The sequence below is a fragment of the Mirounga leonina genome, unplaced genomic scaffold (genome assembly GCF_011800145.1).
Source record: "Mirounga leonina isolate KUSES-001 unplaced genomic scaffold, KU_Mleo_1.0 Mir_127, whole genome shotgun sequence".
NCBI lineage: Eukaryota > Metazoa > Chordata > Mammalia > Carnivora > Phocidae > Mirounga > Mirounga leonina.
This window is the reverse complement of record NW_023270316.1, coordinates 62386008-62413299: the sequence shown is the minus strand read 5'-3', so window position 1 is coordinate 62413299 and position 27292 is coordinate 62386008. Positions and strand designations below refer to the sequence as shown.

The 27292-nt window shown below is 40.1% G+C and overlaps 1 long non-coding RNA gene across 1 annotated transcript in view; it reads right to left on the bottom strand.

The window, feature by feature from the left end:
• LOC118009483 overlaps positions 1-27292 on the bottom strand; it is a 139871-nt gene that overhangs the window by 1261 nt on the left and 111318 nt on the right. The window contains exon 3 of the long non-coding RNA XR_004678946.1: positions 1557-1604. This is a non-coding gene — a long non-coding RNA (uncharacterized LOC118009483). The remainder of the gene's footprint in view (positions 1-1556; positions 1605-27292) is intronic.

Below are 27292 nucleotides of genomic sequence, written 5' to 3'. Positions count from 1 at the left end.
TGAGATCTGATGCATCTTTGTGGTGCAGTTATCTGTCAGTAGAAAGAGAAGCAGTTGTGGCAAAGAAAAAAAGATCAGAGACTTGCTAGCTGTTTGTCTTGGGGCATGCTATGGATCCCATGTAAGTCTCGGCTCCCTGGCCTCTAAAATGGATATTAAAATCTCTGCCTTAAAGGACTAATATAAGGAAGTGAAAGGGTTTCTACCAGAGTTCTCCCATGTAGTAGGCCCTCAGTACACTTTTTCTGAGTTACAGAAGTCAAGCCCCCCACAGCCGTGTATTCATCTTAGAAGTTTCAAAGTTTCCAGTCAATGTTTTCCAAAGGTGCTTTTCTGAACCTGTGTAATTTTAAAGATTTCAAAATAGCCATAATTTAAAGAAGCCCTGTTCTTCCTCATGTCCTTAAAAGTGAGGCAAAATCTTGGTAGATTTGCAATAGGGACATCGTAGATCTATAAGAATCTAGCACAGCCCCACTACTGATAAAATAAGCAGACCAGCCTCTTAGTACTGCTGTGAGTAATAAAGTCCTCTGTCTATGATTCAGAAAAGATTCTCATATCTTTTACCAGTATCCAGGAGACTGGCAGGCTGACTTCTTAGTTGGCAAGTAGGGTGAAACCTCAGACCTTTCACAGTTCTGACACTGATATGTATTAGAAGGGTAGTGTGTGTGTGTGTGTGTGTGTGTGTGTTTGTGCAGGTCTGTGTGTGTGTGACCTTGTAGGTAAATGAGGTCGGGTGGTTTGGAACTTTTGATAAACTAGCAAAGTTACTAAAAATTTCTAAAGGGCTGTCTCCATCACTTACATTTTAAAGCTGGTGATTATCCACTAGATTATAGATTCTTTTTTTAAAAAAGATTTTATTTATTTATTTGACAGAGACACAAGCAGGGGGAGTGGGAGAGGCTTCCCCCTGAGCAGGGAGCCCGATGTGGGGCTCGATCCCAGGACCCTGGGATCATGACCTGAGCCGAAGGCAGACGCTTAATGACTGAGCCACCCAGGGGCCCCTAGATTATAGATTCTTAACAGGAAAGAACTATGCCTTCATTTCTGAAGTCATAGCTCCTTGTTCTGTGCCTGACACATAGTAGGTGTTCAATAAATACCTGTGGAGCCAAAGTTGAATGAAACATGCCCCTATAGCATGACTTTTTATTGAAGTCTCTTTTAATAATTTCATTTGAGAATTATTACGCCTTAGTATTATATACAGGTGTTAGTAATATTTTGCATACCAATAAAATTTTGCATTTTACTATAGCTCTATCAAAAACTATAGTTTTTCCTCAAAGGCTGATTATCAAGCCATGCTGCATTTCCAAAAGTGTTTTGATCAACCTCATGGAATAGAGCAGAGTTGGCAAGTTAAGGTATTTTTCTTCTCTGTTAGGTTTCCTTGCCTATAAAATAAAAGCAATTAGGCAAAATGAGGTTTAAAGTCATTTCAACTTAAAGACTCTGTCATTCTATGGTACTGATCTCCTATTTTTCTCCTGTGAATCTAAAGAACATTAATATTCACCCCAAAGTAATTCTCTGTAACTCACATTTTCTGGGCTTCACTTTCTCTCTTCAGGAAGGCACACCTGTTGTTGCTGGGGATGCAAAAATAAAAACAGACTGTAATCCACCATGAGGGAGAAGTTGTGCCAGTCTTAGGTTTTATGGTTATTTGTACACTCGAGGCTGGCATTCCCTCTCACTGTCCATTCCAGACATTTTAACTGAGCCCAGAGATGTCAGCTGCTCTGTAGGTCTGGGTGGGATGGAGATCAGAGCTGGAGCCGAAGTCTGGGAGTTCCCCTTTTGGAGTTCCCATCCATGGTCTGCTTCCCCCAACATCTTTGGAATAGAGCACTGAAGAATTAAATACACGAAATAACTATTAAGAATATTGTTGCGAGTGAAAATTTCGGTTTGATGGTTGCAAGCATGGGGCTTCATGTCGGGCAGATCTCATGTCTGGTCAGGGAATTAAACCCATGCCCCAGGGCTGAGCGAGGAGGGGATGCCATCTTCTGGGACTCCAGCACCGTGACTGCCCCATAGAAAGGGTTTAGGAATCTTCATCGTCACTATTGCAATTACATTTGCTATTTGTACGCCAGGTAGGTATGCCAGAAAGAAACACGTTTGCCCTCAATGGTGTTAGGTAGGGTGGTAATGGGGTTGGGTGTGGGGCAAAGCAAAAAATAATGGCCGTGAGTGGTAGATCTACTGATAGAGAAGGTTCTGACTAAGGGAATGTCTCATCCGGAGGTCCTGGAGGGGTCTTTTCTGCGTTTTTAGTCTTGTTGCGTGTGCTTGGGAGAGATAAAGATTAATCAATCCACAGGTGTTCTGAATGAGAAAATAATGAAGAACAGGACCCACGTTCTGGCCTCAGAATGCCCTTCAGCCCCTCCAGGGGTCTTTCATCAACTGTATTCTGAAATAAGGGATCATTGCGCTAATTCCATTAGAACTTAATCTTTCTTTTCTTAGCAAAGTGCATGTACCTTTTCTGGCTGAAATCTCTCTAAAGTGTTCTGCCAAACCTTTTCTACAGCAAACCATCACGTAGCAATCTATCCATGGTAGTGAGGAGCGAGGTACCCAGTGGAGGAAGGGACTGTCTCATCTAAACCTTGACTTGTCAACCTCTGACATGAAGAAGTGAAGCTCCAGGCCTTTATCAGTCCAAAAACTCTGTATTCGTCAATCCTTTGTAACCTGTGATGCACAGGAGTGGAAAAGTATGTGCACATCTGCACGTGTACATGCGTGTGCGTGTGCGCGTGCATGCGCACCTATGTGTACAGAGACCATAAGAAGGGTATGGAAGAGGAACACTGAAAGGTGAAACATTACTGAGGCTTGATGTTAAAAGGAATACTGAGTCAATGTTATTCTGGGCAGTACACACAAATTTCAACTTAGAAACTGGCAAGTTGGTTCTATTTTTCAGATGAGCAAAGTGCATACTTTCAGAATGATGGAAGAATATTTCAACATTAATTTTAACAAGTTTGTTTTATTGATGAAAAGTGCCAGGCTCAACCAGACTGAACTGAGCCACCACCATTTGACCTGGGGCCACACTTTCTCAAGGTAGCAGGACACTCCCTGGCGAGCCAGGGTGCACTTTGGAGAAGAGGGGTGTGTGTGTGTGTGTTTGTGTGTGTGTTTGTGTGTGTGTGAGAGTGAAATGGTATAGCATAAACCACGGGTCTACATGGCTTCACTGCAGATTATCTGGACAAACTTCGAGATAGGTAAGTCACAGAGCATCCGCAGCTAGCCAGCCCTTACGGTTCAAGAGACAAATATTGAGCATTGCAAAGCCAGGGACTCAGGTTTCAAATTGACTTGAGCCATTTACTGACAACTCTTTGTCCTCATTTTCCTATCTGTAAAACAATTTTGCTCACCCTGCTAAACTGAAGATGTTGAGAGAATAAATGCTACAGCTACAGCATCTCTGAGTCACTCTGAGCTCCTTCCTAGAATGACAACTCTTGGGAGCTGCTTTCAGGTAGTTGCCTGGCCCAGATCAACCTCCTCTGAGAATCACCTCTCCCACCCCCAGGAAGGAACTGGGCCCCAGCAGCCTGATCATTTGATGTGCCATTGAGCTCCTGGACGAGGTTAGTTGAACCAAGGGTGGAAAGGGGGAACCAATCTTTAGTTAAGCAGAAACTATTAGTGTCTCTTTCTCAGAAATTTGGAAGGGGGACCTAGAACCTGGGTCAATCAGTTGAGAGCCCTGAGACTGGGAAATGATGTACAGCCAAGTTTCCAGAAGAGCAGGAAGAGCCAGTCTACAAAGAGAGAGAGGGATGATAATCAATTCACAGAGAGAAGCCTTTGAACAACAGTGGATCCCCAGAGAGGATGCTTGTTTCTGATTCTTCTCCAGTTCCTCATTCCAGGGCTTCATGCACCCTGGCTCCTCTTTCTGCCCTTGTTCTCCAAGTAATAATCTCATATCCTTCCAACAAATTTCTCATTTTAGCATATGCCAATTGAAGTGAGTCTGTTACTTGGAACCAAACGATTCCTAAGCCTGATACTCTATAATTTGAGTTGTGTGTCTTAGAAAAGCTAGCAATGTCATTGACATATGAGGATCTTCAACAGGACTTTTTATAGGACAGATTTCTTAAAAATCCCTTCAGAAGAAAATACTAGCTCCCTGTTTGTTCCTGGGCATTCTTGTCTGTTAAGGTTGAGTCCAAGTCTTCAACCTCAACATGCAACTGAGTACAACTCTAAACAGAGTCCAGAACTCAGCCTTGGTAGAGTTTTTATTTTTATTAGCGCACTGAAGATGACCAATCTTAAACCACTCCACAGCTAAGCTGAGTTTTGACTCCTTGACAACGCATAGTGGGTTTGTTCCTACTCAGGTGGAACTCTGGCTTGACCAACCAGTCGTGGTTGCCCCGTGTCAACGGGTGAGATGTGGGTGTCGTTCACAGCACAGATGGTCAATCCAAAATATGCTCTCAAGAATATCAAATGGGCCAGAAAGATCGGGAACTGAGACCAGGAGCCGTCCACCATCTCCGTCCAGCCTTCACCGGAGGTGTGAGAAGCCAAGTTGTTTCTGTTCACAGGGAATTTGGGTGAATCATGACCATTTCTGTCAGCTTGAGGTTGAAAGTGAAACCCTACTCAACCATCAAGATTTGCTCAACTGGAGACTGGTGATGGTGGGAAGCAAAGCACAGTATTTACTCATAAGTAGTCCCAGACCTGTAGGTGGAGAGCTTTCCTTTCTGATACCTGGCTCATCACATCATCAAAGAGTACGTCTCGCCCGACCCCAACCCCCTTTCATAGAAAGGCCAATGCACTGTTTTTAAAAGATCACTAGAGAAAGAGCTGAAATATTAGTTCTAACACCTGCTATGTGTCCTTGAGCAAATTATTGGCTTCTCTGAGCCTCAATTTCCTTATATTTAAAACGTGGGTGTTAGACTACATCACCTTCAAGGTTCCTTTAACGTCTAAAAATGAATGGCCCTTTTCCTTATAGTAGAAACTCTTTGGAGCAGGGACCATATTTTCAACTTCCATCATCCCCTCCACAGTGACCAACTTTCCTAGACATGAGTGAACGCCCTGTGAAAATTGAAGAGTCAATCAAACTTTCTCTAAAATGCATACACTTAGGTGTCACAAACTTGACTTAAACCACAAATCGGCCCAGCAACAAAGGTCCCCTTTCCCCCAAATGACTCTGTCACAATGAGAGATTGTTATCAAAAATGATGTTCCATTCTGCAACTTCTCAAGAGAGATGAGAATCCCAAATTGGTATCTACAAGCTCCGTTGTTCAGAAGATGCTGACAACTACTCATATTTACCCACAGAAGAAGTGGGGTTACTAGGAAAATAAAAGTGTATTTTGACTCCTTCTTCTTCAGTGGAACTTATGGGTAAACCTAGGAGATTCACACTGCCCATTTTCCCAATGGCTCTAGCTGAGAATATTGGGACATCAGGGCGTACTCACCAGCCAAGCAGCCACAGAGAGGGCAGTTCATTTCCCTGGTCTCCGGGTCTGTTCTCCTGCTGACTCCTGCCTTGTTAGTCACACAGGAGGTGCCTACTCATCCAGCTAGCGGAGGGCAGTCTTGTGAGAAAAGTGCCAAGAACTGTGCCTCCTCTAGAAATGTCACCAAGCCCCCTTGTGAAACAACGAAGCATTCACTGAATGTCCAGGCATTTGACTATAAGGTGCCGTACGGTGTTTGTTTACTCCAGTGTTGCCAGAGCCCCTTGATAACCTTTCCAGCCATTATCAACAGTGCATCGTGAATAGGACTTCTTGCTTGATGCAGAAACATTTAACCAAAAATGTATCCATCTTGGAGGATCAGTGAACTTTCAAGATAAGAAACTCACTCTTTGAAAGCTAATAAGACAGTTCTCTGGAAAATGAGTGTATAAAATGGCCAAGTGTAACATGAACTCTAGTGCTTTCTGCAGACTGCTCAGCGGCTTGCTCCTTCTGTTAATTGATGAGTATTATTTTGAACTGAAGTGACTTTACATACACATGTATAGTTCCTTTTTTTCTTCAGTTTTATTAAGAAGGAAGAAAATAAATATATTAACAGCAAATGAATGAATGTTATTGATTTTTTAAAAACTATTCATAGCCTTACCCATTGAAAATTTATGTAATAGTATAACTTCATAAGGAATTTTAACATGTGCCTTTGGATCATTTCTTTTATAATCATCATCACGGTGATTAGTATGGAAAAATCACATTTTCATGGCAGTCCCTGATATCTCTATTCCCCACAGAGTGCAGACTCACTTGTCTCCCTCTCCCGTGTATGCCTTTTACAGAGGCAGTTGTTAGCCTGCATTGTCATCCCTGGCTTGTAAGTGCATCTCACTCAACAGGTCAGGGATCCCTTGAAATAAAGGAGTATGCTTCCTTTATGCTTGAATTACTGGTACTTAGCAACTGGTATATATTAGACGCATAATAAAGAATTTTTGTCATGTAAATAAGAAAACTTGCCAATGCAGAACCATGTTACAGAATGCAAAAAAAAAAAAAAGAAGTTTGAAACAATGAAGTCTAGGGGCTCCTGGGTGGCTCAGATGGTTAAGCGTCTGCCTTCGGCTCAGGTCATGATCCCAGGGTCCTGGGATCGAGCCCCGCATCGGGCTCCCTGCTCAAGTGGGGAGCCTGCTTCTCCCTCTCCCTCTGCCATTCTCTCCACTTGTGCTCTCTGGCTCTATCTCTCTGTCAAATAAATAAATAAAATCTTAAAAAAAAAAAAAAAGAAACAATGAAGTCTAATGTTTAATGGGCAAAAAACAAAACAAAAAAAGCCCCTTAATCTGTAGCTCTTTCCTATTTATCTGATGTCTATTTTTTCTCCAATAAGCAATTGGTAAGTTAAAGGTAAATGTTAAATCCTTATTAATAACAATGCATCATACAGAAGGAACATCATCCAAGCAAAAAATGCATTCTTCGTCAACTTGAGCTTTCTCTCAAATATTTATACATTGAGATTCAACAGAAGGAACTTAATTCATATCCAGAGTAGTTCAGGGAGTCTTTTCTAGAAGAGATCTCTGTCAAGATGAAATGACACAGTCTGTTTGAGCTAAGTCCAAGCATTTTAGAATGTGTTGCCTTCACTACTTTTGAAAGTCCAAAATAGTGGAGCTAAAAAAAAAAAAATTCCATGAAAAATTTTTCCCTGAATGGAACATTACATTTTGGTGCAGTTCATTGCTTCTTTTCCATCTTGTTCTTAGTGTTGCTTTTACCAAGTCCTTGCTGTTATTTCTCTCCAAGTCCATGTATCCATTCTCGATAACCCAAGGTTTATTTTGATGGAGCATGTTGGCCATGGTCAAGGTCAGAGGAAATAAGTACCAAGTCTTCAGCTCAAAATTTAAAAAATGTTGTTTGGGGAACCATATCTTTGGGGAGCTCCATATTGGGAGCTGTCTGCGTAATGGACTCTATAGTTTGTTCACTCTTAGTGGGGCAAAGCAGGCACTGTGCCTCCCCTAAGGTCACATGATCAAAATTACCCCATTTTTGTCCTCTGCTCCAAGGTCTCTGGACTGGGAGATATCTGGTGACCTGTACAGCTGGATGGAAAATGGCAATTTGATAATATCCCTTATCTAGGAAAGAGCTTCAGGGAACACTATATTCTGGATTTAGCTCTGGATTATACTTCACTGAAGCCTATCTCACCAAAAATAAAGCACTAGTAAGCAACACTATTGGACACTTACCTTGAACTTTTTTTACCGATGTGACTTTTTTACCAGGGGAGGGGAATAGATTTAGGAAGGAGGGGTGGATGGGTGATTTTTCCTACCATGTGTGACTTAAACATCATCCATATGTATCTACTTGATTCCAGCATCACTTAATGGTGTGAAATAAGGGAATGTAAAATGAGCATGTAAGGCAATCACACGATAGAATCTCAGCCTCGGAAAGGACTTTAAAGTATTTCTATTCTACCCAGTTAGCTGCACTTGAAATTACTCTATAATGTCTCTGCCAAGCTGTTACCTGGTGTCTAGTTATAATAAAAGTGAATAAGACAACACACCCTGAGTGTGGCTAATGTCCTCAGAAGGACACAATTTACTCAGGAGGACCTTACCACCTCTTGGAGACCTAGTTATTTTGGCAACAGGTGATGACTTTCTGGCCTTAGGCATTCTGTGTTGATAATCTGGTTAGATCACTGGTCAGAACGCTGTCACATCTTCCATCTTTAGGTCTCATGATTCCAAGAAGACTTATTTATTTGCTAGTTCATTTTGCAAGAAGGGGAACTCAAGGTGAGGTGGAAAAAAAGCCAAATGTTCTGCAAGCCCTTGGCTGTCAAAACGTCTGTGTCCACCACTTCAGCTGGCCCTATTTAAAGGGCCTAGAAGGGTCTCTTTCCTTCTGCCCTATGTTACCTTATCTAGCCATCAAAGGGCAGGCTGCTCTGTGCTCTGATTTGTGGCCTGACCTCTCCTGAGGGATTGTTTGTCCCATCCAACATCTCAACAGTCTGGTTTGGGTCACAGATTCAGACTCCCAGATTTCCCTTCTTGATACCAATTTTGTCGTTGCAACTCATGGAACTACACCCACCCAAGCTCCATTCCTTCCTCTTCCTTTCCTTTATTTTAAGTCATAGAGTTTGCCAGGGTGACAGTAAAACATGGGCACATTCATGTATTCTTTATTTTTAAACAATTAGTTGAAAATTAAGTAAGTCGTTCCTTGCTTCTGAGGAGCCGAAACTTTTTATTCAATAGCTATTTACTGAGCTCCCGCTACGTGCCAAGCATTTGTTACCCCTTAGGAGTCCAGATGATGTGTTTTTTGCAAATCCCTCCATAGCTTTGAAATCCATATTTAAAATTAACTCTGAAATTAACAGATCTTTTTTTTCTCTTTAAACATCATTTTAATGGTTTGTTCAGATGGCTCTTCAGCTCCCCCCAAGAACAATCTTTCTTGCATTTTCTGCTCCAAGAGATGGAGGGGTGGAGTTCTGTTCTACACCAAAGAGATAGCTGGCACTCAACTAATAAATGATATGGTAGACCAAGGGAGCTATCGGAAAATATAATTATTAAATCAGAGATGAGTGGTAGGGCTTTCTGTAAGAGAACTGCTTGCAGCTTCTTCAGAAAGAAGACCTAGAATTTCTTATCTTCCCTTCATTTTAGCAACCAGACTTCCCCTCATAGCTCTTAGAACCAACCAAAGCTCTTTTCTGTTCCAAGGCTTGTCAGTGACTAAGCATAGTCTCAATATACCTTTCCAGCTGTAACATTGGAGATGCCAAATCTCAGAAAGTTAGTAAATCACATGAAATATTAGTATCAGAGCCAACAGGCCTTCGAACTATCAGTACTAACTGCTATAATAACATAATCCAAAGGATCAACCTGAATACGGACTCCAAAAAAGACTCCTTTATCATTTGCTAACAAAGAAGTCTGGACAGAGGTTCAACATATTTTCCACCACTCCTTTTTTTCTCCTCCTACATGAAGCAGGGCTGCTGTACCATGAAGGAAATACTACTTCAACCCTGAAGTGACAAAGGCAGATGGTCAGTTTCCTTCCTTCAGGGATCACGATGCTTGAGCTATCATGCGATGTGAGACCTACTGTGATGGCTGTAGCTACTATCCCATGAGGCCAATGGGCTGCTTCTCAGAAGGCCCAGAAGAAGGAGGGGCAGAGGAGTATCAAAGGCAGGCCTGTGGGAGCGATCCCTCCGAGCACAGGTCAAAAAGGGTACATGATTTGTAGAGAATTTAAAAGCAATGATAAAAACAGCAACAAGTCTGTCTGCTTTTTATTATCTCTACGTGCTGGCAATTCTAAACAACGTCAGTGATAACACATGCCTTCTTGAAAAAAACTGTTTTTCATCTATACTCTAATGCATAGAATAATTGCTGAAGTTTTTGTTAATTTTACATATAAAAGTATCTATGCGACCTTCAAATGAGCATGCTTTGATTATGGATTCTTTATTAAACATGGTGTTTTACAGAGAAGTTCATGCAAAGAATCCCACTTTCCCCAGTGGCCCCCACTCATGCCAACTGAGCAGCACATTTTCTTGCAAGAGTTTATGGCTAGTGATTTGAAATTGTTCAAGCTTGCTTCAGGGACAGTGCATACCTTCATTTTCTATGGTGTTACCCATTCTTGTGACTAAACAGTAAATAAAAAATAAACAGTGAAAAAATAGTGATAGTGTATTAGTCAGCTCAGGCTGCATAACAAAATAGTGCAGACTAGGTGGCTTAGACACAGAAATTTTCTCACAATTCTGGAAAGCTGGAAGTACAAGATCAAAGTGCTAGCAGGGCTGATTTCTCCTGAGGCGTCTCTCTTCCACTTGTAGGTGGCTCCCTTCTCCCTGTATCCTCGTGTGGCCCTTCCTCTGTGCACACACAGAGAGATTTCTGGTGTCTTCCTCTTCTTATAAGGTCAGCAATCCTACTAGGTCAGGGCCCACTTTTAGGACCTCATTTATCCTTATTTACCTCTGTAAAGACCCCATCTCCAAATACAGTCGCACTGAGGATCAGAGATTCAACACATGAATTTTTGGTTGGGGAACACGATGCAGTCCATAACAGATAGTGAATGTAAAGAACAAGAAACAGACTTCAGTCACTCCAATTCTGTCATTCACTGTGACTGTGCCACACTTTTATCTGGGTTTAAAATTGAAAACAGAAAATTAGGGTGCAATTTACAAAGTATACTATTTTTGGTTGGTAAATACCAATCTTAGTTTATGCCAGAAATATCTGACTTTTTAACAATAAAATTTTTTAATAAATTATTACTCATGTGATTTTGATGTACTTGTTATTAAACCGAAACCTATGTTCATTATTGCAACAAATAGGTAGCTATGTTCCCCCCCTTTTACAAAAACTTTAATCTATTTATAAAGTTTTGATCCATTCCTTGCATACTTTCTCATACTGTAAAATTTTATGTTAACTTTTGACTGGTTTGATTATATATTCAATGACCAAGAAAATGTTCACTGTGTTTCCTTACTTGACATTTTTATATTTCATTTCATTATTATAGTTGAAAATAAGTTTGTCATTGGATATCAAATAACCATGGAAAGCCACTAAGGAGATGTTCTTGGTCATGGCTAGAAAGGAAATTGGAAGGAAGCTAAGCACATTGTCTGTTGAGATCCTGATGTCTCAGATTAACCTATGTAAGTTCTCTCAGCAGAAATGTAGCCAGGTCCTTTCCTAATGATGCGGGGCTGGGGAAAGTGAATAAATAGGTCCCCCTGCCTCCACTCAGGGCTCACTCCCAGTTGTCTCCTGCTTAGGCTCTATCTGCCTCACCAAAGGCATAGAGCATATGCCTACAGACACCTCAACCTGAGGTCTGAGCTATCAACTCTCCAACCATCAGCCTTTGGCCACCACCTCAGGCCTAGAGTATGTACCCCAGCAAGAAACTCTGCCCTCAGGAGGATGGACCTCAGAAAAAGCCAACAAGGACCTTGGAAATGACTTGAGGCTGTTCGAGGTGAGGGGGTGTGTTCTGGGGACCACATATGCAGACCTTGATGAGAGGGCTTCTGATGGGCTTTTCTCCTTGGCCCTGTAGACTCTTCACCCCACAGGGAGGGGCACAGCCAAAAGAGGGTGCCAGGCCGGGTTGGCTGTCCAGGTCTAAGGGAGGCACTATTGTTGTCAACCGTGTCCACTGATGGGTGACACTTAACTTTGAAACGTGGGCTAACAGATGTATTTTGCAGAATCTTCCTTGGTTGCTGGCTCCTTGGTCGCTCCATAGGTCCCTTACTCAGGATTCCTGGGCTGCTCTAAGAGAGCCATGGAAAGTCTTCCTGTCTTGTGATTCTCCATGAAAGAGCAATACCTTGATAGGTTATTTCTGGGCTCTAAGACAGCTGTTTGGGAAGCCTATGGACCAAAGTCAAACTTTTACACACTTTCCTAAGAGTTAAATGTAGCATTTTTTTCTTCTTATGGCATTTAGACCACGGGTATTTGATGATCAACAAAGACTATTCTTTAAGTACCTTTCATTCAGTATATACACTTGCACTGATATCTAGCTGGGAGTGAGTGTGCATGTGTGCATGTGTATGTGCTGGTATACATCTGTACACGTGTGTGTGTGCACATGTGTGCCTGGGTTTGTATCCTTGGCTCCCAGAAGTCCCATTGAGAGTGATTTGTTTTGAATTCTGACTCCTATTCTGGGTGAGATTTTTTTTTTTTTTTTTTTTTTGCTCTTAAAGGTGTCAGCAGAAGCTGTGAAAAGGTACAGATCAGAGAATATAACATCCCCTAAGGGACTTCTCAGAGGTTCACACTTCATGTGCCAGACTCCCTTGTTTCAGGATAAGTATTTGACATGCTTTGTTACCTGATTAAACCTGCATGTGTTTCGTTCTGGCTTATTACTGTCTGAGGCACTGTGTTGTGAAATGAAAATTACTGGCATTTGCCTGCCAAATGCAGTGATTCAGAGAATTGTGAATTAGGATTCTTTAATTACAGAGATCGGCACCTGATAGGGTAATTTCAAAAGCAAAGTTAACCACATGTGCTCTATATTTTCAAACTAATTCTATTGAATTACATTTCATTTAAAAGACATTATTGGTCCCCTATTAATAAACAGGGGACAATAAACAAAATGCTTTGTTAAGACCCAATCTCATTTCACCTAGGCTGAAGAAGGAAGGAGAAAATTACATTTTCATGAGCTAGAATACAAACACCATGGTTCTAATGGGGCACTTCTTTAGGAGTACTCTTATTTGGAATTACTATTCTGTGTTATTCTTAGATTAAATTTAAGTTGGAAATGTGCATGCATTAACTCGAGGATCAGTCAAAACAAAGTGATTCGTGGGGATGAAGATAGAAGGCCCTGTTTTAAGCCCACATTGTTTTCTCTGTCTTCCACTGGTTTTTAGATTTTAAGGAACTTGCTATAAATACCTCATTTTTATTTTATAGAGCATTTTGTTACAGTTAATAGATGTTTAATTGAAACAACGGTAACAATTTACTAAGACACAGTCTACCAAGGCAGCTTCTTAAAAGATTCAACACCTTGAGTCATAGCCTGAGGACCCGAAATCGAAGCTACCTACTTTTAAAGGGTCTACCCATTATAGTTATTTTAAGGTTTTTTTCCTTCACTAAAAGCAAGGTGTGCATGTAATAGTAATTTTTAAAAGATCCAGACAGTAGAGCTCAAAATAAAAGTTAAAGTCTCCCTGCGTCTTCATTACCCAGAGGTACAGACCGTTAACAATTTCAGAATTTATTTCCTCTAGGATTGGTCTTATATTTTGTATGCAATGCCTCTATACTTTTCAAGAGCTATGATTGATTGATTGATTGATTGATTGATTGATTGACTTAGTATATGCCCTTCTATTACGTTAACCTTCAATTTCCTAGGATCTTCCCCAGAAGCAACCCATCCTGGGTGCTTCTCATGCATGCTCCCAGATCTTTATATTAACCAGGCTATTCTTTAAATGACTTTCAAGTGTAAGAAAACTCGAAAATATTACCAATTTCTGCATTTAAATAAAAAGTAAGTGTAAGCATTGAAATATTGTAAGTACAGGCTGCTTTTCCTTTAGGAACTCATTTTTTGTAATCCTCAAGGATGACATTTCCTTGGAAAACCCTTAGAACTGGTGGTGTTCCCCTTGTCACCTCTCTCCAGGGGCCTCACTGTTCTTTATACACAATGCATGCATTCCTTGTCCCCAGAATACTGACACTCACAGGGAGATATAGCTATCCCCAAATGGAGAGGAAAACCCTACATAGAGTCCCTTTGGAATCTCTGCCCTGACACCCTTTGCAGATAAACTTACCTTATACGAAGATCGGGTAGTATTGTTAACCTCATTTCTTAGTGTGACATCCAACATAAACTCTCCTTAGACCAGATTCTGATCATCAAAATAAAATTCAAATGTTTGGATGGTACTTTTAAAACTGTTACATTTCTTCTTTAAAATGGCCACAACATGAGGTTTTCTGGCTTTTCACGCACCATTGAATTTTGGTGGCCCTTCCCAAGAATGAAATGAGAAAAAAATTAAAAGCCACTTAGAGGACTAGATTAGTTTATATTTCCTTTTGAAACATTTAGTGCATGTTTTTATTACTGATTTATAACCATCTGATAACAACTTTCATTTTTATATATTGAAGTTCTTTGAATCTCCACTGTACTAACTAAGCCTTCTAGTAAGGGGATGTGTGGGGACCCATTCTGGGTTTCACATAAATTCTGAGATTCTCTGCTATTCCCATGGATACTTAAGTAGACCAAGGCAGATAAGAGATACATGCTTCTCAACAGGCCAGTATGTTGCTGTAACTTTTCTGTTGTTTTACTTCTTTTGGTGTTCCTTTTAAAAGCAAGATATAATGAAAAGCAAAGATTTTTCAAAAATTGTTTTGTGACAAATTGGTCTTGTGATTCCCCCCCCCCATTTTAATAACCAGATCAGTGGATTGCATGAACGATTTCATTATAAGGGGGGATATTGGCTAATTAATGCTGTTTAAAAATATTCATTTGCAAATCCCTGAGTTTAGTTGTTTTAAACATTTGAACTTGTTCATTTGAAAATAAATTGAAACTAAAAAGCTGTGCTTTTTGTGTGTCGGACTCTGTTCTCGGCACCAAGGAGACAGACACGCAGAGCCAACATGCTAACCACGAAGAGGTTCACGGCCTGCTCAGGGAGGTAATGTGGGGATATCCAACCTGAAGTTAAGACTGCTATCAGAACAAGAGGAGGAAGTAACTGCCCGGAATCTTGCAGAAGTTTCCACAGAGGACATGATGGGTATCCTGTGTTTTGTAGAAAGAAGGAGACTTTGAAGGTGAGGAGGGACCTGCAAGCTGACGGAGCTGAGGGTCCGGAGGCCTGACAGCGCTTTGAGAATGAGTGGCCAGGTGAGGCTGGGCCAGACAGGGGGAGGGGAGGGAGTTCATTTAATGCCAGGCTAAAGAATGATGCTGTGTGGGCTCTAAGGACTCACTGAAGATTTTGCAATAAGAGAACACAGAGTGGGTGCTGTTCTTGCCAAGGCAAAAATCATAAAAGCAGCCTATTACTATCCTCTGCACCCACCTGAGGGCACACAGCACCCTAGGATACGCCCTGGCGGGAGCGCCACCATGTTTCTCAAAGCAATGGGATACGTTGATAGGATCTACGCCAAGAGAAGTCTTTCCATCTTGCTCCCTGCTCCCTCCCCTCACTCCTACAGATCCCAGTCTCCAGCTTAGACACGACTCATCCCCAGAGCTGTCCATCCTCACTGGAACTAGAAAGGGAGGTGTTCCTAGAACCTCCCTGGGAGTCTTACTGACCTCTCCCCATGAAGCTGTGCAAAGCACACCATCTCTGAATGAGAAGCCTGCCTCCCAGCCCCCAAGGCAGCAGGAGTCTGGCTCTGGCCCAGATGGCCTGTGGAAGCCAGAGCAGACCTCCTAGAAAGCAAAGCTTCCTTGCTACCTCCCTCTTTTTTACATTTTCTTTTCGTGTACATTCTGTTTCTGCCCAAAGTTAATTGCAGAATATCAAATGGATCTGTACAAAGATTTATGTTACAGAAGTAGTTGCTGTCATGTTATGTACTGGGGCAAAACCCCCCCGAACAACCCTAAATTTCCAACAACAAGGATTTAGTTAAGTAAACTATGGTACATCCATACAATGCTATACCATGTGGCCATTATAAATGGTGGAGAAAAGATGTAATGAGATGATACAGTGGTCTTGATTTCTCAGTGCTAAATTATGCATGATTTCTTCTTCTTTTTCTTATATGTACCTCCCAAATTTTCCATACTGCATATAAATGTTTTAATAAAAAGGGAATGCTATTTTTAAAATCAGCGGTATTTTTTTTTTCTCTATTTTGAGGCCAAACACTTTGGGATTCAATACCATTTAAAGCAACTATAAATTTAGGAAATGCTTAAAGCATAGCTTCATGTATAATTTACCTAAGGAATCAAGTGTACATCTCTGAGCATTTCAAAACTATAATTCAGCGGTGGTCCTGGAGACCTGGTAAAGCCGCTAGAGCAAAATTTAAGATGTTTCATCATCCATCAAAACTTCCCAGCACACAGAGATTTTATTCTTGTAAAGTTTGGGCAGATACCATAGTTTTTATTACTGAGCCTGTAGTTTAACAAATTGTTTTCTTTCTCTCTCAAGTCTGGGATTTAATAATTACAAATTAACAGCACAAAAAGTAGAAATGTTTTACTTCCCACACAATTAGTACTTATTGTTTATCATTTATAGTCCCTGATCCCACCAATCCCCCTCTCCCAACACACACACACACACACACACACACACACACACGTAGCCATCTTGTTCAGGTTACCATTCTGAAAATAAATTTGATTTAGAAGTTGTGTGGATTGGGGTACTTGGTTGACTCAGTCAGTTAAGCCTCCAACTCTTGGTTTTGACCCAGGTCATGATCTCAGGGTCATGGGATTGAGCCCTACATCAGGCTCCCCACCCAGCAGGGAGTCTGCTTGAAGATTCTCTCCCTCTGTCCCTCCCCCCACTTGTGGGCATGCTCTCTCTCTCTCTCTCTCTCTCTAAAATAAATAAATAAATCTTTTAAAAAAAGTTGTGTGGATCAACAACATGGAATATATTTTATACAAATGCAATTGGAAAGGGCCTTTATACAATTTCTATTTATTTGCTCTGATAAGCTTGAGCAAAATAATGTTTTTCTCAGGTTTGCAATGAATGCTTCTCCTGTGGTTCTTAATCAGAGTCTTACTTGCTTCTCCAATGAGAGATTCCCAAGTAGGCTTAATTGTTCTTGGTGACTGAGTGGTTTCTCTGGAAATGGGGGAATATACCTCTGGTGCTCTCACCTACTTTTTTATATACCCCCTTTTATTTGTCATCTTCTTCCACACCTCCTAGTTACATTTTCTTTTTCCCCTGGGCTTGTAGTATTTGCCAGTGAAACACACGGGTTTTTACTTAGTAATTGGGGGTAATTCAAGACTGCAAATTGCTATGATTTTCATAGATGCTCACTCTATGAAAATCTCTGTAAAAGTGTATGAAGCTTAGGGCGCCTGGGTGGCTCAGTCAGTTAAGCCTCTGACTCTTGGTTTCAGCTCAGGTCATGATCTCAGGGTCGTGAAATTGAGCCCCGAGTCAGCCTCCGTGCTGGGTGTGGAGCCTGCTTGAGATTCTCTCCCTCTCCTTCTTCCCCTCCCCCCTCTTTCTCCCTCTCTAAAAAAACAAATAAACAAAAGAAGTATGAAGTGAAGAGAGTTTGGAGAGAAGAAAAGGGCACAAGCCTTGAACTTTGGGTAATATTTCTACATAAGGAAGAAAACAAGGCAAAGGAATGGCAAAGGCAACCAAAGGACAGGAGACCATGCTCTTCTAAGACCTCACAGCGAGGCGTCTTACACAGGCATGCACAGAGATTTTAACTGTGCTCTCTTCATTAGAGAAAGGCAGGCTTAAAAATGTTAGAACAAGCTTCACAAAAACATTCTTTCTTATTGGAAAGGTAACATTAGTTTCAGATTGACGATTTAAACAGATTTTTTATTGTTTTAATTTTGGACATGTCACAACAAGCTTCATAAATACTCTTCCCTGTTGGAAGGGGCATTCCTATAAAATGGAAACTCTGGGGTGGCCTAACTGAATATGCCCTATAAAGAAAATACAGAAAATCTTAAAATAATGAGCAGATCTTACCTTCCAAGTACCTTATTTAAATTCTTGGGACCCAGGGAGGCAGTTTTGAGGAAGTTGTGTTAACACTTAAAAGCCACCTGGGTACCATATAATACAAGGAAGTCGCAATTCAGCAGAGCTAATGGTACTTTTGAAAAGTGTTTTACATCCTCCTGGGGCAGGGAGCTCAGACATAAGGACAATCTGGCTCAGGTATTTGTGGTTTTATAGCTGCCATATCTAGGAAAGTCAAAAGGAAATACAGGCAGTACAGAAGAATTCTCTTTATATGTCAATATGCTTCAGAGTCCTCATTGCAGATGTGGAAACTGAGCTCCCTGAGAATAGATTCGTACTTGCCCAAAGACCTAACAAATCAGCAATTAAAAACAGGACTTCGAAGTCAGAAAAAGAAAGGCAAGGACTGTATGATATAACTTATATGTATAATCTAAACAAGCTTAAACATGTAAAAAAACAAAGTAAAATGGCAGTTACCTGGGGGGATGCGGGAGAGGATAAAATTAATGGTGTTTAAGGATATAAGCTTGTAACTAGTAGTAAATAAGCCACAGAGATCTAATGCACAACATAACAAATATAGATGGTAATATTGTACTGTAATTAGGTAATATGATAAATATTGCTGTATCGGCAATCATATCACAATATAGAAATGTATCAAAGTAACAGCTGTATGCCTTAAATTTACACATTGTTACATGTCAAATTTATTCAATAAAAAAAGCAAGACTTCACACAAATACATTTAAAAAAAAACTTTGAAGTGTTTCTGGTATTGTTCACATGTTCTGAAGTTGATTAATTCATTAACTCCAGATATTTGGACAACTTGACTTTATGTGAATAGCAATGTGAAATCTAATGCATAGCTCCCTTCCCAGTATTCTACAATTTTGGCTCCAGAAATGAGTGTAATCTTGAAAGTCCCCTCACATGTACTCTCTCACTGAAGTATAAGAAACATCTTTTTTTCTAATTCCTGGCCCAGATTCAGGTTGTAAAGATTTTCCAAACACCTGCATGAATATTAGCAAGATCCAAATCAGCAAGATCCAAATCTGCTTAAGGGGCCTGGATGTTTTTGTCTAAAAAAAAAAAAAAAAGTCATGTTTTCTCCACCAAATGCTGATCCAAGATCTGCTTCAGATATCACATATTCTTTCCAAAAAGGGCTTTCCTTCTTCTCAGAGGTGATTAGGAAAAGCTTGTGTGCTAAGGCTGATTGTGAGACTGTTAATGCTGTAAAGAAAGAAAGTACTGGCTCCCCGCTTTGTGGGAGAGGAGAGAAAGGAAATCTTTGGAATCTTTTGCAAGAGCGGAGTGATCAAACTTAACCTGCACAGGAGTGATGGGGGATAGGATTCCTTCAGACTTTCTCATGGAGGTAAAACCCCAAAGAGAATGGAGTTGGGGGTCCAAAGTTTAGACAGCGTATCTGAAAAGACCCAAATCTTTTCACTCAATGATGTGATATTTAAATTGCTCATGAATACTCTTGGACATGCTTGGAGTTCCATGAATATGTAATGTCACTCTGAATCTCACTCCTGTTAAACAGCGTCCTTTTAAATACCCTAACGAGCTTATGGTCACTTTTTCAGGACTCGATGCTGTTATTGGCTGACCATCAGTAGGACCTGCACTCCACATGCCTTTTCCCGAAACAGTGACAAGTTACCATAAATCCTTTGCTCTCTCTTGTTTCACCCACTTACAATGACCAACAGCTTGTAATTGTGAGAGGGAGCTGGGCACTTGGAAGGCAGACCTTACAAAGTGTGTGACCTCTGACAAAGTTACTTAACTGTCCCAAATTTCAGCTTCCTCATGTGTGATGTAAGAGTAATTAATTACAGCGCCTACCTCATGGGTTTCTTGTAAATATTACACAACATAATGCGGTAATAATGCACTTAGCCCAGTTCTGGCATGAAATTAGGGCTTCGTTTTTTAAAAGAAACTAATAACTAACATTTATTAAGTGCTTATTATTTACAACGCAAGGTCCTTATCACTTCATACCCCTCAACCCAGTTAATACTATTATTACCTCATTTTACAGATCATCAACTCAGTTAATACTATTATTACCTCATTTTACAGATGAGGAAGTAGAACCACCTGTTTGTTGGCAATCGAAAAGATAAATAATGTTGCTTCCTTCCTTTCCCAGGTTGGAAAAGAACTGAGAGATAAGCATAGGATTAAGGCAGATGAGGCTCTAAATATTACTTGTATTATTGATAGAGGCAGAGAAGATGTCTTCAGACGTGCAGCCTTGCTAATCTTTTTTCCCCAGAAGACAATCTGCCCTCACACTTACAGACGTCACTGGACAATCACAGGTCTCCTCGGGAAGAGAAGCAGATTACTACCTACTGAGAAGAGAGCAGGCCAGAAGGCTTCCTCTCCGCAGGAAGTCAGATCTGAATAGAGGGAAGGAGAGACTGAACTGAGCATGCCTAGAGCCTTCCCTCAACCCATCTGGCAGGTAATGGCCTCTCTCATCAACACATAAGGCATAAGGATAAGACGTTAGGCTAATAACAACCCGCACAATATGAAAAATGGAAACTAGGGTCTACATAGCCCTCCAAATATCTTCACCATCATCATTATCATATTATTAGGATTCAATTTCTTACATAGATTTTGGACTATTTAGAGATTTGTTTTTTTAAAAAACCAGAACATTTATTCTATTTCTATCAGCTTTGGCAAGTTGTGTTCCTCTAGGAATTCATCAGTTTCACATATAGTTTCAAGTTGGTTGGCATAAAGATGTTTATGTATCCTCTTACTATTTTTTAAATGTCTGTAATTTCTTAAATGTCTCAACAAAGCTTCCTTGTTTACTGCTGAGGTGGATACTTAGGTCATTGATTTTGTTTTTCAGCCATTCTTTTTTTTACTGTATGCATTTAAAAGTATAAATGTCGCCCTAAGAATGGCTTCAGTTTCCATATACAAGTTTTGACTGGAGTCCTCTCATTATCCTTCAGTTCAAAATATTTTCTAATTTCCATTTCCTAGTTCCATTTTTCTCACTTTCTTTTATATATTTCTACCCTAATTTCAGTGTAGTCAGAGAACATGAAACCTCTGAGTGATTTCCATCATTTGAAGTTTTTCAAGAAAGCTTTATGGCCCAATGAATGGCTATTTTGGAAAATGTTTTCTTTGGACATTGCATCCATTTGCTAATCTTGATGCCTGGTCTGCTGTATTTCATTGACTTTTGTCTGTTTGTTAAAATATTCACTTCTTTCCTGCTTTGTCAAACATTATTTGACCACAGAGTTGAGAGTCCATATCTGGGCTCTCTGTCTGTTCCATTGGTCTATATGTCTGTTTTTGTGCCAGTACCATCCTGTCTTGGTGATCACAGCTTTGTAATATAGCTTGAAATCAGGCAACGTGATGCCCCCAGCTTTGTTTTTCTTTTTCAACATGTCCTTGGCGATTCAGTCCTTTTCTGATTCCATATAAATTTTAGGATTGCTTGTTCCAGCACTTTGAAAAATGTCATTGGAATTTTGATCAGGATGGCACTGAAGGTATAGATTGCTCTGGGTAGCACAGACATTTTAACTATGTTTATTCTTCCGATCCATGAGCATGGGATGTTTTTCCATCTTTCTGTGTCTTCTTCAATTTCTTTCATGAGTGTTCTGTAGTTCCTAGAGTATAGATCCTTTATACCTCTTTGGTTAGGTTTATTCCAAGGTTTTTGGTGCTATTGTAAATGGAATCATTTCTCTAATTTCTCTTTCTACAGTTGCATTGTTAGTGTATAAGAAAGCAACTTATTTCTGTGCATTGATTTTGTATCCTGCCACATTACTGAATTGCTGGATGAGTCCTAGTAATTTGGGGGTGGAGTCTTTTGGGTTTTCCACATAAAGTATCATGTCATCTGAGAAAAGAGAGAGTTTGACTTCTTCTTTGCCAATTTGAATACCTTTTATTTCTTTTTGTTTTCTGATTGCTGTTGCTAGGACTACTAGTACTATGTTGAACAATAGTGGAGAGAGTGGGCATCCTTGACGTGTTCCTGATCTTAAGGGAAAGGCTCTCAGCTTTTCCCCATTGAGGATGATAGTCGCTGTGGGTTTTTCATAGGTGGATTTTATGAACTTGAGGAATGTTCCCTCTATCCCTATACTCTGAAGAGTTTTAATCAGGAAAGGCTGCTGTATTTTGTCAAATGCTTTTTCTGCATCAATTGAGAGGACCATATGGTTCTTCTCCCTCCTCTTATTAATGTGTTCTATCACATTGATTGATTTGTGAATGTTGAACCACTCTTACATCCCAGGGATAAATCCCACTTGGTCGTGGTGGATGATCCTTTTAATGTGTTGTTGGATCCTATTAGCTAAGATTTTGTTGAGGATTTTGGAAGCCATATTCATCAGGGATATCAGTCTAAAATTCTCTTTTTTGATGGGGTCTTTGCCTGGTTTGGGGATTAAGGTAATACTGGCCTCATAGAATGAGTCTGGAAGCTTTCCTTCTGTTTCTATTTTTTGAAACAGCTTCAGGAGAACAGGTATTATTTCTTTGAATGTTTGGTAGAATTCCCCAGGGAATCCATCAGGTCCTGGACTCTTGTTTTTTGGGAGGTTTTTGATCACTGCTTCAATCTCGTTACTGGTTATTGGCCTATTCAGCTTGTCAATTTCTTCCTGTTTCAGTCTTGGGAGTTTATAGGTTTCCAGGAAGGTATTCATTTCATCCAGGTTGCTCAGCTTATTGGCATATAGTTGTTGATAATAATTTCTAATAATTGTTTCTATTTCTTTGGTGTTAGTCGTGATCTCTCCCCTTTCATGCATAATGTATTAATTTGGGTCCTTTCTCTTTTCTTTTGGATAAGTCTGGCCAGTGGTTTATCAATCTTATTAATTCTTTCAAAGAACCAACTTCTAGTTTTGTTGATCTGATCTACTGTGTTTCTGGTTTCTAATTCATTGATCTCTGCTCTAATCTTAATTATTTCTCTTCTAATGCATGGCTTAGGCATCATTTGTTGCTTTTCCTCTAGTTCTTTAAGGTCTAGAGTTAATTGGTGAATTCAGGATTTTTCTATTTTTTTGAGTGAGGCTTGGATGGTTATGTATTTCCCCCTTAGGACCACCTTTGCAGTATCCCATAGGTTTTAGATCAATGTGTTTTCGTTCTCATTGGTTTCCATGAATTGTTTAAGTTATTTGATTTCCTGGTAGACCGAAACATTCTTGAGCAGAGTGATCTTTAGATTCCAAGTGTTTGAATTTCGTCCAAATTTTTCTTGTGATTGAGTTCCAGTTTTAAAGCATTATGATCTGAGAATATGCAGGGAATAACCTCAATCTTTTGGTATCGGTTGAGACCTGATATGCAATGGAAAAAAGACAGTCTCTTCAATAAATGGTGCTGAGAAAATTGAACAACCACATGCAGAAGAATGAAACGACCATTCTCTAACACCATACACAAAGATAAACTCAAAATGGATGAAAAACCTCAATGTGAGACAGGAATCCATCAAAATCCTAGAGGAGAACATAGGCAGTAACCTCTTGGACATCGGCCACAGCAACTTCTTTCAAGGTACCTCTCCAAAGGCAAGGGAAACAAAAGCAAAAATGAACTTTTGGGACTTCATCAAGATAAAAAGCTTCTGCACAGCAAAGGAAACAGTCAACAAAACAAAGAGGCAACCCACAGAATGGGAGAAGATATTTGCAAATGACACTACAGATAAAGGGCTGGTATCCAAGATCTATAAAGAACTTCTCAAACTCAACACACAAAAAATAAATAATCAAGTCAAAAAATGGGCAGAAGACATGAACAGACACTTCTAGGAAGAAGACATACAAATGGCTAACAGACACATGAAAAAATGTTCATCGTCATTTGCCATCAGGGAAATTCAAATCAAAACCACATTGAGATACCACCTTACACCAGTTAGAATGGCAAAAACTGACAAGGCAAGAAACAACAAATGTTGGAGAGGTTGTGGAGAAAGGGGAACCCTCTTACACTGTTGGTGGGAATGCAAGTTGGTACAGCCACTTTGGAAAACAGTGTGGAGGTGCCTCAAAAATTTAAAAATAGAGCTACCCTATGACCCAGCAATTGTACTCCTGGGTATTTATCCCAAAGACACAGATGTAGTGAAAAGAAGGGCCATATGCACCCCAGTAGTACCCCATAGCAGCAATGTCTGCATAGCCAAACTGTGGAAAGAGCCGAGATGCCCTTCAACAGATGAATGGATAAAGAAGATGTGGTCCATATATTCAATGGAAAATTACTCAGCCATCAGAAAGGATGAATACCCAACTTTTACATCAACATGGATGGGACTGGAGGAGATTATACTAAGTGAAATAAGTCAAGCAGAGAAAGTCAATTATCATATGGTTTCACTTATTTGTGGAACATAAGGAATAGCATGGAGAACATGAGGAGAAGGAAGGGAAAAATGAAGGGGGGTGGGAATCGGAGGGAGAGATGAACCATGAGTGACTATGGACTCTGAGAAACAAATTGAGGGTTCTAGAAGGGAGGGAGGTTGGGGGATGGGTTAGCCTGGTGATGGGTATTAAAGAGGGCACGTACTGCATGGAGCACTGGGTGTTATACGAAAACAATGAATTGTGGATACTACATCAAAAACTAATGATGTATTGTATGGTGACTAACATAACATAATAAAATAAAATTTAAAAAAATAAAAAAAGATTTCTTGATTTATAAAAAAGAAAAAAAAATATTCACCTCTGATTATGGCTTTTGTCTATTTCCCCTTTTAATTCTTATATATTTTGAAGCTACATTATTAGAAACATACAAATCTAAAACTATTATATTCTTGATGAATTGACTATTTGATCATTATGAAATGTTTTTCTTTATTGCTGGTAACACTTTTCTCCTCAAAGTCTACTTTGTTTGTATAATTATAACATTTGTATAGCATTTGTATGACATGGATGTATATTTTTTCAGCTTTTTACTTTAAACATTTCTAAGCCCATACATAAAAGCTGTATCTTGTGTTCCAGATAGAGATATCCATAAAAATATGGGTATGATACAGACATAAAGATAGATCTATATCTACAACCCCTTCCATGTCTACATTTATGCCACTATTCTTTTAATAGTATAATAATTTATAAATATAAATATATTTAACAAACTTGTATGACAACATACACGATATTCTGTAGCCTGGTCTTTTCTACTTAAAATGTATCACAGAGGTCTCTCCCTATGGATGCCTATGTTATTTTTTCAATAAATGGTTAGGACAATTTCTACCAAATAGCAGAATTAAAATAAGTCTGTTGTGAACATTTGTATATCTATTGCTTACATTTTATAAAGACTACTTTATCATGTGGTCCATCTATTCATCCACTAATCCACACTTCTGTCTGTACCTTCTATACCTGAACAGGGTGTGCATACTGTAAAACCTTTTTATCTCTGGGTAGGGTTGAATTATGGAGTTAAGAGGTACAGAATTTTCATTTTTTATTTTATATGTGTTGGTATCATTTAGGTGTTATAAAGTAAGCAAGAATTACTTTTGAAAGAAGAAAAACAAAGTTAAATGCATTGAAAAAGAACAAAACCAGATTCCCAGACCTGATCCTTAGATACCGTGTGTCAGTGGGTCTGCAGCCCAGACTCCTTTCTCGTCAGCTTGCCAACCCTCTCTTTTCTGTGTGTCCTGCAGACATTTCTGGAGCATTTAATAAGTACCAGACATCGAAAGGGATCCATTCCTTGCACTATTCCATTGACTGCTCACAACCACCCCATGAATTAGGTACTATTATGAACCCCATATGAGAAACAAGAAAACAAGAGGCACAGAGCAGGCAAATTCCCCCCAAATCGCCCAGTGGTGAATAGCAGAACAGGATCAGAGCTCAGAGTCTGACTCAAGTCAGACCTTGTGCCCTATGCATCTCCACCCAACACACACTGAAAAGAACTCACTATTTTCTCATTTTCAAATTAATCAACTCAAAGAAAATAAAGAGTGTCCACTATACGTCAGATGAGGGAGGAGGCAGACACGATCTATATAAAAATGAACAAAATAAAATACATTCCTTGACTTGAAGAAGTTTTCAGTCTACTGAGAAAGACAAAGCATTTTGTTACCACCTGACAAGGGCTCTGATAGGGGTGGTCACAAGGCATTTGGGGAGTACCCTGGACCCATTTCTGGGGTAGGGTCAGGTTGCCAGGAAAGATTTCCTGGAAGAACCAGTATCTAAAGCTGAGACCTGGAGATGAGCAGGAGTTAAGTAGACCAGAGCGCCCTGGAGATGTGGTGTGAAACAGTTGGGAGGCACAACCCAAGGCCAATGGTGGAAGAAAGGCATGCAAGTAAGGGACTGCAGGGGCAAAGGTCCTGGATCAGCCCCATTTTGGTTATGTATCATAGCAAGAGTTGCATTTCTAAAACCCAGATCTGATCATGTCATTCTTTTGCAAAGCTCCCTACAGAGAAATGTCCCAAGTCCTTAGCAGACGTGTCAGGCCCCTCACAATGGGCCCAGCTTATTTGTCTGGTCTATTTCTACTACTCCACCAACCTGAATAACCCAGCGGCACCAGCCACAGCCTTGCTCGTGCTCTCCTCTCTGCCCTTCTCCCTTGTTGACTCAATGAATTTCCACCTCTTTTACAAAGTCCACTTAAATGTCACTTCTTCCTTGGGCCTCCAGATGAAATTGAATGTTTCTTCACCATCATTTCCATGATATCTTTCTTCATGCCTTAATGCTTCAACTATTACTAGTTTGTGTTTATGAGCTTCTCTCGTCTGATGGACGTTGAGCCCCTTGACATCTCATACACTCCTTTACCCTTAGCCTAGTGAACTGGCTGGCCCTCAATGGGCCTTCCACAAATTCTTTTGTCATTGAATTGATGTGTCCTCTAGTTTTGCCAAAATTGGTTTGATATTTCTAGTTTCACGCTTTCCCCTTCAATTACAGCTAAACTTGTCAGTACGTGTGGCTCAATGTTCAGTTCAAGAAATATGGCTCGTATAATTTCTTTACAAATAAATATTTATAAAAAGGTTCAATTAAAGTGGGATCAAGGTAAACGTGTAAGCTTTCCTAGAGTAGAACTGCAGGAAAAACTGTAAGAAAAGCTTTGAAGTATAATAATTTAGCAGATATCCCACCTGCAGCTTTGGTGCCTGGGCGCTGGCACAAGAAGTGAAAGGCCCCCCAGAGTGCCCTCTGTAGATTAAGAGATTATTCATGGCCATTCTGCCAATTGGAGTCTCAGGGGGTGGGGCCCAGGAATCTGCATTTACAACAGTCCTCAACCTTAACTTGAGAATACACACTCCCTCAATTCCTGCTTTCTCCCAGGCAATGCTTATGCACCTCAGGTTCCAGAACGACTGCCAATAACCTTC